Here is a 13,168-nt window from a genome sequence, read left to right on the forward strand (position 1 = left end):
TCCCAGCTGCCTCTCTGTCTTCTTCATGTAAATTGCAAGTCACGAGGAGGCACCATTGCCAATATGCTCCGCCCACCTAACCAAGAAACCTAGTTTGAGCTTGTCTGCCTGTGTTGTTGCAGGGGCAGTGTCTTCTTTGCCCAAAAGGTGGCAGGAGAGCCTCACTTCAAACGATAGAATCAACTGCTTAAGTAGAAACCAGCATGGTAGTTACTGTCATAAAGTGCAGCTCTAACAGAAGGTGTGCCTGAGACGCCCCTTCCAGTAATACACAGAATTTTGATTGAGGGCCCAGCCGATGGGTTGGTGGATTTCTCCTCACATGCCACAGCAGCTTCCAAAGATAGTGGTGTGAGGAGCTGGCTCTGCAAGCAGAGCAAGATTTAAGGGAAGAAAATACACCTGTCAGAAGTGGGATTTGAACCCACGCCTCCATGAAGAGACCAGAAGGCTCAGCTTCACTGAAGATCAAGCTCTCTAGAGTCTGGCGCCTTAGACCACTCGGCCATCCTGACAGCCAAAATAGTGTGCAGGTCGGACTCTTCAGTCTGCACTTGTTGATTTTGCCGCTTGCAATGTTCCTATCAAAGTCACAGCTTTAAAGGCCCCACAATATAACATGGCCAAGAAAAAAAAAAAAAAACAGAACAAGAAACAATGCACATGCACGACCACCGAGGGATGCAGATAACTTTTTAGCGTCCTGCAATAGTAAAGCATGTTTTACACAGGTCACAAGTTTTTAAAGGTCATTTCTGTCTAAGTGTGCATTGAGAGAGACTGAGGTTTTAGGGAGCAAACACAAAAGCTACTGCTGCCAAGTGTTTCTGCCCGGTCTCGAACCGGGGACCTTTCGCGTGTGAGGCGAACGTGATAACCACTACACTACAGAAACAAGCTTGCTGGTTTGACTGAAGGAGCACAGTTCCCCTCATATGTTTGCACGATTTCCTCTATACTTTATCAGCAGTTGCTTGGAATGCGAGGGGTAAGTGTGAAAATTGCAGCGGTGTCAGCCAGCATGCATACACTCAGACGTCCTGAAAAATCCCACAGCTGCGGGCAGAGACAGACAAATATCTGATGCCTAAATGCCAGGAAGGAGAGCCTGTGAAATCATCACACAGGGCGCACTGAGAGCAAGCAGGAAGGAAGCCAAGGCATTGTAATCCATTTTTCGCCTGAGGCAAAAAATATGTTTTGCGCAACAATGCTTCGAGTGGAATGAGAAATGTTGAGGGGTTGTGTATTTTGAGCAGGATTTGATTGTTTTCCGCTAAAATGGGCTCGTCCGGGATTTGAACCTGGGACCTCTCGCACCCTAAGCGAGAATCATACCCCTAGACCAACGAGCCTGGGCACAGAAATGCAACGGCTCCGACCCTGCTCGGAGGGTTGGTGACAGAGAGTGGGAGACTACATCCCAAAGCAAGAAACTGCACATGGTGCTCTCTTCTGCAGTACGACTAGAGTCATTTGCATGGTCTTCATCGAACATGACATAAAAAGCCTCTATCCTTTAGACATTTTGGCCCAGATTTACAAGAAAATGACTAAGCGCGACGCTGTGCCAAATTTGCAAGCCCCACGCGCCGTCATTTTCAAAATGCAGGGAAGCGCCGTATTTAGTAGAATACAGCGCACCCCTGTGCTTCCCCCTGCGCCAGCTCTAAATTAGCTGCTGAGCGCCAACGCAGCCGTTCTTGCACCATGGTACAAGGATGACTGCGTTGAGGGGGAAATTGTTTTTGTGCAGGAAGGGACACCTTCCTGCCCAAAAAAAAAATCTTCAATGGTGATTTGCTCTTACTTCTATGTGTGCTGCAGAATGCATCACACATAGAAAGAGCAAAAACAAGGAGAAATGAAAACATTTCTCCTCAGTGTGCCACTCTAACGACACCCCTGGGATGGCGTTGGATTTTGGCGCTGACGCAGATTTACGCCAACTCCTAAATCTGGAGCAGCATCAAAATGCTATGGTGTTGCTGTGGCACACTCCCAACAACACCCATTGCACGCCCCTTCCAGGGAACGCGCTGCGTGCTAAGGGGCCGTATTTACAAGGTGGTGTTAGGCCACAAAAAGTGGCTGAACGCCATCTTGTAAATACCGCGCAGTGCGTAGTGCCACCGGGGCGTCACTAAAAGTGATGCTCCGGTGGCGATAGGGCCTTGTAAGTCTGGCACTTTATTTGCTCAAGGTGTGTGTTCTTGGTGAGGGCAGGAAAGCTATTTTCGCTCTCGTACCTTCCTTCCTTGGCTGGCTTGAATGCTGTAGGCTCAGGCTTCATTGCAAAGGTCAAACAGTGAGCAACTGACTGCCGTAAGCTGGCGCAACTCCTCTTGGTGAGCTGTGACAGATGCCCCAGGAGCGTAGTACCTCACGATGGTGAGGGATAGACACAGTCTCTTTTATCTCAGCTTGCCTGTCAGGTGAGGCAGGAAATGCAAATACTGTGAAAAAGCCCAGCGACTAGAACCAGGGACCTTTCGCATGTGAGGTGCGCATGATAACCACTACACTAGACAAACAGACACACTTGCCGGCTTGCTTCATGTGGCTATGCATTGTACTGGAACCACCACACTATGGAAACAGACACACCTGCTTGCTTTATGTGGCTATGCATTGGACTGGGATGCAAGGATGAGGGCCAATGTTCATGACGCTCAAAGCTGAGCCTTCCGGAACACGATCTCTTCCCTTGGAAGAAAGGAACTGGGATCACTTTCATTCCAAGAGGTGATTTCAGAACTGGACCCGAAATTACCATGGAGAAGCACTGTGCATTTAATGTTCCTACGAGCACTGCTGCTCCAGCACAGAAAAGCAGTTGCAAAGAAATCTCGCATACCTTCATGATGCTGAACCGTCTCGACGCCAGTATAAAGCATGTATTGCATTGCAACATGACATCTTACAAGAGTGAAAAGCAGAAATACTCCTGTTTAAAACACAGACTGAACCTATAAAGGTAGGGGTTTGTCTGGGATTTGAACCGAGGTCCTCTCACACCCGAAGCGAGAATCATACCCCTATACCAACTAGACTGCCGCTGCATAGTCATTTGAAACATCTTCTGAAGCGTCTTTCCGAAAAGCAGGGCCATTTGGAGGCTCTCTCTCTCTAAGCGTGCCATAGCAATTGATGTTTTCTGTCAAGGATTTTTTGTTTGTCTCTAGCAAGGCAAGAGGTAGTCAAAATGCCCTGTGCCAGTGAGCTGAACTAGGGCACTGATGTGAAAAGCAGACCCTTTCTGGTAGTTGTAACCCGCTGCAAGTCATGGACCCTTGCACCTTAGACTTCCCAACCAGAAGCACTGAAGGGCCTGCTAGCTCTTGAGGCAGAGGAGCATGCCTCTTGGATTCAAGCACACTTGCTTGATCAGCGCTCAATCAGGCTCGATCAGGCGAGATTTATATTAGTGGCTCATAGGCCTGAAACACTCACCTGGGAGACGCAGGGTGGCTGATTTCCCGGAATGGCCCTTGATGGGGAAATCACCTCCTTTCCCCCGCCTCATTTCAGAATTGTGTGCTAGTCGCAAGACAGTGTTCAGGGGTTCATGGGTACTGCCTACTCCCAGCTGCCTCTCTGTCTTCTTCATGTAAATTGCAAGTCACGAGGAGGCACCATTGCCAATATGCTCCGCCCACCTAACCAAGAAACCTAGTTTGAGCTTGTCTGCCTGTGTTGTTGCAGGGGCAGTGTCTTCTTTGCCCAAAAGGTGGCAGGAGAGCCTCACTTCAAACGATAGAATCAACTGCTTAAGTAGAAACCAGCATGGTAGTTACTGTCATAAAGTGCAGCTCTAACAGAAGGTGTGCCTGAGACGCCCCTTCCAGTAATACACAGAATTTTGATTGAGGGCCCAGCCGATGGGTTGGTGGATTTCTCCTCACATGCCACAGCAGCTTCCAAAGATAGTGGTGTGAGGAGCTGGCTCTGCAAGCAGAGCAAGATTTAAGGGAAGAAAATACACCTGTCAGAAGTGGGATTTGAAACCACGCCTCCATGAAGAGACCAGAAGGCTCAGCTTCACTGAAGATCAAGCTCTCTTGAGTCTGGCGCCTTAGACCACTCGGCCATCCTGACAGCCAAAACAGTGTGCAGGTCGGACTCTTCAGTCTGCCCTTGTTGATTTTGCCGCTTGCAATGTTCCTATCAAAGTCACAGCTTTAAAGGCCCCACAATATAACATGGCCAAGAAAAAAAAAGAAAAAACAGAACAAGAAACAATGCACATGCACGACCACCGAGGGATGCAGATAACTTTTTAGCGTCCTGCAATAGTAAAGCACGTTTTACACAGGTCACAAGTTTTTAAAGGTCATTTCTGTCTAAGTGTGCATTGAGAGAGACTGAGGTTTTAGGGAGCAAACACAAAAGCTGCTGCTGCCAAGTGTTTCTGCCCAGTCTCGAACCGGGGACCTTTCGCGTGTGAGGCGAGCGTGATAACCACTACACTACAGAAACAAGCTTGCTGGTTTGACTGAAGGAGCACAGTTCCCCTCATATGTTTGCACGATTTCCTCTATACTTTATCAGCAGTTGCTCGGAATGCGAGGGGTAAGTGTGAAAATTGCAGCGGTGTCAGCCAGCATGCATACACTCAGACGTCCTGAAAAATCCCACAGCTGCGGGCAGAGACAGACAAATATCTGATGCCTAAATGCCAGGAAGGAGAGCCTGTGAAATCATCACACAGGGCGCACTGAGAGCAAGCAGGAAGGAAGCCAAGGCATTGTAATCCATTTTTCGCCTGAGGCAAAAAATATGTTTTGCGCAACAATGCTTCGAGTGGAATGAGAAATGTTGAGGGGTTGTGTATTTTGAGCAGGATTTGATTGTTTTCCGCTAAAATGGGCTCGTCCGGGATTTGAACCTGGGACCTCTCGCACCCTAAGCGAGAATCATACCCCTAGACCAACGAGCCTGGGAACAGAAATGCAACGGCTCCGACCCTGCTCGGAGGGTTGGTGACAGAGAGTGGGAGACTACATCCCAAAGCAAGAAACTGCACATGGTGCTCTCTTCTGCAGTACGACTAGAGTCATTTGCATGGTCTTCATCGAACATGACATAAAAAGCCTCTATCCTTTAGACATTTTGGCCCAGATTTACAAGAAAATGACTAAGCGCGACGCTGTGCCAAATTTGCAAGCCCCACGCGCCGTCATTTTCAAAATGCAGGGAAGCGCCGTATTTAGTAGAATACAGCGCACCCCTGTGCTTCCCCCTGCGCCAGCTCTAAATTAGCTGCTGAGCGCCAACGCAGCCGTTCTTGCACCATGGTACAACGATGACTGCGTTGAGGGGGAAATTGTTTTTGTGCAGGAAGGGACACCTTCCTGCCCCAAAAAAAAATCTTCAATGGTGATTTGCTCTTACTTCTATGTGTGCTGCAGAATGCATCACACATAGAAAGAGCAAAAACAAGGAGAAATGAAAACATTTCTCCTCAGTGCGCCACTCTAACGACACCCCTGGGATGGCGTTGGATTTTGGTGCTGACGCAGATTTACGCCAACTCCTAAATCTGGAGCAGCATCAAAATGCTATGGTGTTGCTGTGGCACACTCCCAACAACACCCATTGCACGCCCCTTCCAGGGAACGCGCTGCGTGCTAAGGGGCCGTATTTACAAGGTGGTGTTAAGCCACAAAAAGTGGCTGAACGCCATCTTGTAAATACCGCGCAGTGCGTAGTGCCACCGGGGCGTCACTAAAAGTGATGCTCCGGTGGCGATAGGGCCTTGTAAGTCTGGCACTTTATTTGCTCAAGGTGTGTGTTCTTGGTGAGGGCAGGAAAGCTATTTTCGCTCTCGTACCTTCCTTCCTTGGCTGGCTTGAATGCTGTAGGCTCAGGCTTCATTGCAAAGGTCAAACAGTGAGCAACTGACTGCCGTAAGCTGGCGCAACTCCTCTTGGTGAGCTGTGACAGATGCCCCAGGAGCGTAGTGCCTCACGATGGTGAGGGATAGACACAGTCTCTTTTATCTCAGCTTGCCTGTCAGGTGAGGCAGGAAATGCAAATATTGTGAAAAAGCCCAGCGACTAGAACCAGGGACCTTTCGCATGTGAGGTGCGCATGATAACCACTACACTAGACAAACAGACACACTTGCCGGCTTGCTTCATGTGGCTATGCATTGTACTGGAACCACCACACTATGGAAACAGACACACCTGCTTGCTTTATGTGGCTATGCATTGGACTGGGATGCAAGGATGAGGGCCAATGTTCATGACGCTCAAAGCTGAGCCTTCCGGAACACGATCTCTTCCCTTGGAAGAAAGGAACTGGGATCACTTTCATTCCAAGAGGTGATTTCAGAACTGGACCCGAAATTACCATGGAGAAGCACTGTGCATTTAATGTTCCTACGAGCACTGCTGCTCCAGCACAGAAAAGCAGTTGCAAAGAAATCTCGCATACCTTCATGATGCTGAACCGTCTCGACGCCAGTATAAAGCATGTATTGCATTGCAACATGACATCTTACAAGAGTGAAAAGCAGAAATACTCCTGTTTAAAACACAGACTGAACCTATAAAGGTAGGGGTTTGTCTGGGATTTGAAGCGAGGTCCTCTCACACCCGAAGCGAGAATCATACCCCTATACCAACTAGACTGCCGCTGCATAGTCATTTGAAACATCTTCTGAAGCGTCTTTCCGAAAAGCAGGGCCATTTGGGGGCTCTCTCTCTCTAAGCGTGCCATAGCAATTGATGTTTTCTGTCAAGGATTTTTTGTTTGTCTCTAGCAAGGCAAGAGGTAGTCAAAATGCCCTGTGCCAGTGAGCTGAACTAGGGCACTGATGTGAAAAGCAGACCCTTTCTGGTAGTTGTAACCCGCTGCAAGTCATGGACCCTTGCACCTTAGACTTCCCAACCAGAAGCACTGAAGGGCCTGCTAGCTCTTGAACCAGAGGAGCATGCCTCTTGGATTCAAGCACACTTGCTTGATCAGCGCTCAATCAGGCTCGATCAGGCAAGATTTATATTAGTGGCTCATAGGCCTGAAACACTCACCTGGGAGACGCAGGGTGGCTGATTTCCCGGAATGGCCCTTGATGGGGAAATCACCTCCTTTCCCCCGCCTCATTTCAGAATTGTGTGCTAGTCGCAAGACAGTGTTCAGGGGTTCATGGGTACTGCCTACTCCCAGCTGCCTCTCTGTCTTCTTCATGTAAATTGCAAGTCACGAGGAGGCACCATTGCCAATATGCTCCGCCCACCTAACCAAGAAACCTAGTTTGAGCTTGTCTGCCTGTGTTGTTGCAGGGGCAGTGTCTTCTTTGCCCAAAAGGTGGCAGGAGAGCCTCACTTCAAACGATAGAATCAACTGCTTAAGTAGAAACCAGCATGGTAGTTACTGTCATAAAGTGCAGCTCTAACAGAAGGTGTGCCTGAGACGCCCCTTCCAGTAATACACAGAATTTTGATTGAGGGCCCAGCCGATGGGTTGGTGGATTTCTCCTCACATGCCACAGCAGCTTCCAAAGATAGTGGTGTGAGGAGCTGGCTCTGCAAGCAGAGCAAGATTTAAGGGAAGAAAATACACCTGTCAGAAGTGGGATTTGAACCCACGCCTCCATGAAGAGACCAGAAGGCTCAGCTTCACTGAAGATCAAGCTCTCTTGAGTCTGGCGCCTTAGACCACTCGGCCATCCTGACAGCCAAAACAGTGTGCAGGTCGGACTCTTCAGTCTGCACTTGTTGATTTTGCCGCTTGCAATGTTCCTATCAAAGTCACAGCTTTAAAGGCCCCACAATATAACATGGCCAAGAAAAAAAAAAAAAAACAGAACAAGAAACAATGCACATGCACGACCACCGAGGGATGCAGATAACTTTTTAGCGTCCTGCAATAGTAAAGCACGTTTTACACAGGTCACAAGTTTTTAAAGGTCATTTCTGTCTAAGTGTGCATTGAGAGAGACTGAGGTTTTAGGGAGCAAACACAAAAGCTGCTGCTGCCAAGTGTTTCTGCCCGGTCTCGAACCGGGGACCTTTCGCATGTGAGGCAAACGTGATAACCACTACACTACAGAAACAAGCTTGCTGGTTTGACTGAAGGAGCACAGTTCCCCTCATATGTTTGCACGATTTCCTCTATACTTTATCAGCAGTTGCTCGGAATGCGAGGGGTAAGTGTGAAAATTGCAGCGGTGTCAGCCAGCATGCATACACTCAGACGTCCTGAAAAATCCCACAGCTGCGGGCAGAGACAGACAAATATCTGATGCCTAAATGCCAGGAAGGAGAGCCTGTGAAATCATCACACAGGGCGCACTGAGAGCAAGCAGGAAGGAAGCCAAGGCATTGTAATCCATTTTTCGCCTGAGGCAAAAAATATGTTTTGCGCAACAATGCTTCGAGTGGAATGAGAAATGTTGAGGGGTTGTGTATTTTGAGCAGGATTTGATTGTTTTCCGCTAAAATGGGCTCGTCCTGGATTTGAACCTGGGACCTCTCGCACCCTAAGCGAGAATCATACCCCTAGACCAACGAGCCTGGGCACAGAAATGCGACGGCTCCGACCCTGCTCTGAGGGTTGGTGACAGAGAGTGGGAGACTACATCCCAAAGCAAGAAACTGCACATGGTGCTCTCTTCTGCAGTACGACTAGAGTCATTTGCATGGTCTTCATCGAACATGACATAAAAAGCCTCTATCCTTTAGACATTTTGGCCCAGATTTACAAGAAAATGACTAAGCGCGACGCTGTGCCAAATTTGCAAGCCCCACGCGCCGTCATTTTCAAAATGCAGGGAAGCGCCGTATTTAGTAGAATACAGCGCACCCCTGTGCTTCCCCCTGCGCCAGCTCTAAATTAGCTGCTGAGCGCCAACGCAGCCGTTCTTGCACCATGGTACAACGATGACTGCGTTGAGGGGGAAATTGTTTTTGTGCAGGAAGGGACACCTTCCTGCCCCAAAAAAAAATCTTCAATGGTGATTTGCTCTTACTTCTATGTGTGCTGCAGAATGCATCACACATAGAAAGAGCAAAAACAAGGAGAAATGAAAACATTTCTCCTCAGTGCGCCACTCTAACGACACCCCTGGGATGGCGTTGGATTTTGGTGCTGACGCAGATTTACGCCAACTCCTAAATCTGGAGCAGCATCAAAATGCTATGGTGTTGCTGTGGCACACTCCCAACAACACCCATTGCACGCCCCTTCCAGGGAACGCGCTGCGTGCTAAGGGGCCGTATTTACAAGGTGGTGTTAAGCCACAAAAAGTGGCTGAACGCCATCTTGTAAATACCGCGCAGTGCGTAGTGCCACCGGGGCGTCACTAAAAGTGATGCTCCGGTGGCGATAGGGCCTTGTAAGTCTGGCACTTTATTTGCTCAAGGTGTGTGTTCTTGGTGAGGGCAGGAAAGCTATTTTCGCTCTCGTACCTTCCTTCCTTGGGTGGCTTGAATGCTGTAGGCTCAGGCTTCATTGCAAAGGTCAAACAGTGAGCAACTGACTGCCGTAAGCTGGCGCAACTCCTCTTGGTGAGCTGTGACAGATGCCCCAGGAGCGTAGTACCTCACGATGGTGAGGGATAGACACAGTCTCTTTTATCTCAGCTTGCCTGTCAGGTGAGGCAAGAAATGCAAATACTGTGAAAAAGCCCAGCGACTAGAACCAGGGACCTTTCGCATGTGAGGTGCGCATGATAACCACTACACTAGACAAACAGACACACTTGCCGGCTTGCTTCATGTGGCTATGCATTGTACTGGAACCACCACACTATGGAAACAGACACACCTGCTTGCTTTATGTGGCTATGCATTGGACTGGGATGCAAGGATGAGGGCCAATGTTCATGACGCTCAAAGCTGAGCCTTTCGGAACACGATCTCTTCCCTTGGAAGAAAGGAACTGGGATCACTTTCATTCCAAGAGGTGATTTCAGAACTGGACCCGAAATTACCATGGAGAAGCACTGTGCATTTAATGTTCCTACGAGCACTGCTGCTCCAGCACAGAAAAGCAGTTGCAAAGAAATCTCGCATACCTTCATGATGCTGAACCGTCTCGACGCCAGTATAAAGCATGTATTGCATTGCAACATGACATCTTACAAGAGTGAAAAGCAGAAATACTCCTGTTTAAAACACAGACTGAACCTATAAAGGTAGGGGTTTGTCTGGGATTTGAACCGAGGTCCTCTCACACCCGAAGCGAGAATCATACCCCTATACCAACTAGACTGCCGCTGCATAGTCATTTGAAACATCTTCTGAAGCGTCTTTCCGAAAAGCAGGGCCATTTGGAGGCTCTCTCTCTCTAAGCGTGCCATAACAATTGATGTTTTCTGTCAAGGATTTTTTGTTTGTCTCTAGCAAGGCAAGAGGTAGTCAAAATGCCCTGTGCCAGTGAGCTGAACTAGGGCACTGATGTGAAAAGCAGACCCTTTCTGGTAGTTGTAACCCGCTGCAAGTCATGGACCCTTGCACCTTAGACTTCCCAACCAGAAGCACTGAAGGGCCTGCTAGCTCTTGAGCCAGAGGCGCATGCCTCTTGGATTCAAGCACACTTGCTCGATCAGCGCTCGATCAGGCGAGATTTATATTAGTGGCTCATAGGCCTGAAACACTCACCTGGGAGACGCAGGGTGGCTGATTTCCCGGAATGGCCCTTGATGGGGAAATCACCTCCTTTCCCCCGCCTCATTTCAGAATTGTGTGCTAGTCGCAAGACAGTGTTCAGGGGTTCATGGGTACTGCCTACTCCCAGCTGCCTCTCTGTCTTCTTCATGTAAATTGCAAGTCACGAGGAGGCACCATTGCCAATATGCTCCGCCCACCTAACCAAGAAACCTAGTTTGAGCTTGTCTGCCTGTGTTGTTGCAGGGGCAGTGTCTTCTTTGCCCAAAAGGTGGCAGGAGAGCCTCACTTCAAACGATAGAATCAACTGCTTAAGTAGAAACCAGCATGGTAGTTACTGTCATAAAGTGCAGCTCTAACAGAAGGTGTGCCTGAGACGCCCCTTCCAGTAATACACAGAATTTTGATTGAGGGCCCAGCCGATGGGTTGGTGGATTTCTCCTCACATGCCACAGCAGCTTCCAAAGATAGTGGTGTGAGGAGCTGGCTCTGCAAGCAGAGCAAGATTTAAGGGAAGAAAATACACCTGTCAGAAGTGGGATTTGAACCCACGCCTCCATGAAGAGACCAGAAGGCTCAGCTTCACTGAAGATCAAGCTCTCTTGAGTCTGGCGCCTTAGACCACTCGGCCATCCTGACAGCCAAAACAGTGTGCAGGTCGGACTCTTCAGTCTGCACTTGTTGATTTTGCCACTTGCAATGTTCCTATCAAAGTCACAGCTTTAAAGGCCCCACAATATAACATGGCCAAGAAAAAAAAAAAAAAACAGAACAAGAAACAATGCACATGCACGACCACCGAGGGATGCAGATAACTTTTTAGCGTCCTGCAATAGTAAAGCATGTTTTACACAGGTCACAAGTTTTTAAAGGTCATTTCTGTCTAAGTGTGCATTGAGAGAGACTGAGGTTTTAGGGAGCAAACACAAAAGCTGCTGCTGCCAAGTGTTTCTGCCCGGTCTCGAACCGGGGACCTTTCGCGTGTGAGGCAAACGTGATAACCACTACACTACAGAAACAAGCTTGCTGGTTTGACTGAAGGAGCACAGTTCCCCTCATATGTTTGCACGATTTCCTCTATACTTTATCAGCAGTTGCTTGGAATGCGAGGGGTAAGTGTGAAAATTGCAGCGGTGTCAGCCAGCATGCATACACTCAGACATCCTGAAAAATCCCACAGCTGCGGGCAGAGACAGACAAATATCTGATGCCTAAATGCCAGGAAGGAGAGCCTGTGAAATCATCACACAGGGCGCACTGAGAGCAAGCAGGAAGGAAGCCAAGGCATTGTAATCCATTTTTCGCCTGAGGCAAAAAATAAGTTTTGCGCAACAATGCTTCGAGTGGAATGAGAAATGTTGAGGGGTTGTGTATTTTGAGCAGGATTTGATTGTTTTCCGCTAAAATGGGCTCGTCTGGGATTTGAACCTGGGACCTCTCGCACCCTAAGCGAGAATCATACCCCTAGACCAACGAGCCTGGGCACAGAAATGCAACGGCTCCGACCCTGCTCGGAGGGTTGGTGACAGAGAGTGGGAGACTACATCCCAAAGCAAGAAACTGCACATGGTGCTCTCTTCTGCAGTACGACTAGAGTCATTTGCATGGTCTTCATCGAACATGACATAAAAAGCCTCTATCCTTTAGACATTTTGGCCCAGATTTACAAGAAAATGACTAAGCGCGACGCTGTGCCAAATTTGCAAGCCCCACGCGCCGTCATTTTCAAAATGCAGGGAAGCGCCGTATTTAGTAGAATACAGCGCACCCCTGTGCTTCCCCCTGCGCCAGCTCTAAATTAGCTGCTGAGCGCCAACGCAGCCGTTCTTGCACCATGGTACAAGGATGACTGCGTTGAGGGGGAAATTGTTTTTGTGCAGGAAGGGACACCTTCCTGCCCCAAAAAAAAATCTTCAATGGTGATTTGCTCTTACTTCTATGTGTGCTGCAGAATGCATCACACATAGAAAGAGCAAAAACAAGGAGAAATGAAAACATTTCTCCTCAGTGCGCCACTCTAACGACACCCCTGGGATGGCGTTGGATTTTGGTGCTGACGCAGATTTACGCCAACTCCTAAATCTGGAGCAGCATCAAAATGCTATGGTGTTGCTGTGGCACACTCCCAACAACACCCATTGCACGCCCCTTCCAGGGAACGCGCTGCGTGCTAAGGGGCCGTATTTACAAGGTGGTGTTAAGCCACAAAAAGTGGCTGAACGGCATCTTGTAAATACCGCGCAGTGCATAGTGCCACCGGGGCGTCACTAAAAGTGATGCTCCGGTGGCGATAGGGCCTTGTAAGTCTGGCACTTTATTTGCTCAAGGTGTGTGTTCTTGGTGAGGGCAGGAAAGCTATTTTCGCTCTCGTACCTTCCTTCCTTGGCTGGCTTGAATGCTGTAGGCTCAGGCTTCATTGCAAAGGTCAAACAGTGAGCAACTGACTGCCGTAAGCTGGCGCAACTCCTCTTGGTGAGCTGTGACAGATGCCCCAGGAGCGTAGTACCTCACGATGGTGAGGGATAGACACAGTCTCTTTTATCTCAGCTTGC

The 13,168-nt window shown here is 48.8% G+C and overlaps 7 non-coding genes across 7 annotated transcripts; all 7 read right to left on the reverse strand.

Moving 5' to 3' along the window:
• Positions 1-822: 822 nt before the first annotated feature.
• TRNAV-CAC (transfer RNA valine (anticodon CAC)) lies at positions 823-895 on the reverse strand. Its single transcript has one exon. It is a non-coding gene; the product is annotated as a tRNA-Val (tRNA).
• Positions 896-1,283: 388 nt separating this feature from the next.
• TRNAP-AGG (transfer RNA proline (anticodon AGG)) lies at positions 1,284-1,355 on the reverse strand. The gene has a single exon. It is a non-coding gene; the product is annotated as a tRNA-Pro (tRNA).
• A 3,512-nt stretch (positions 1,356-4,867) lies between these two features.
• Positions 4,868-4,939, reverse strand: TRNAP-AGG (transfer RNA proline (anticodon AGG)). The gene has a single exon. It is a non-coding gene; the product is annotated as a tRNA-Pro (tRNA).
• Positions 4,940-7,570: 2,631 nt separating this feature from the next.
• Positions 7,571-7,682, reverse strand: TRNAL-CAA (transfer RNA leucine (anticodon CAA)). Its single transcript has 2 exons — positions 7,645-7,682; positions 7,571-7,616 (listed from the first exon to the last, which is right to left on the reverse strand). It is a non-coding gene; the product is annotated as a tRNA-Leu (tRNA).
• A 307-nt stretch (positions 7,683-7,989) lies between these two features.
• Positions 7,990-8,062, reverse strand: TRNAV-CAC (transfer RNA valine (anticodon CAC)). Its single transcript has one exon. It is a non-coding gene; the product is annotated as a tRNA-Val (tRNA).
• Positions 8,063-11,143: 3,081 nt separating this feature from the next.
• TRNAL-CAA (transfer RNA leucine (anticodon CAA)) lies at positions 11,144-11,255 on the reverse strand. Its single transcript has 2 exons — positions 11,218-11,255; positions 11,144-11,189 (listed from the first exon to the last, which is right to left on the reverse strand). It is a non-coding gene; the product is annotated as a tRNA-Leu (tRNA).
• A 307-nt stretch (positions 11,256-11,562) lies between these two features.
• Positions 11,563-11,635, reverse strand: TRNAV-CAC (transfer RNA valine (anticodon CAC)). Its single transcript has one exon. It is a non-coding gene; the product is annotated as a tRNA-Val (tRNA).
• Between the last annotated feature and the right edge of the window lie 1,533 nt (positions 11,636-13,168).

The sequence above is a fragment of the Pleurodeles waltl genome, chromosome 10 (assembly GCF_031143425.1).
Source record: "Pleurodeles waltl isolate 20211129_DDA chromosome 10, aPleWal1.hap1.20221129, whole genome shotgun sequence".
NCBI lineage: Eukaryota > Metazoa > Chordata > Amphibia > Caudata > Salamandridae > Pleurodeles > Pleurodeles waltl.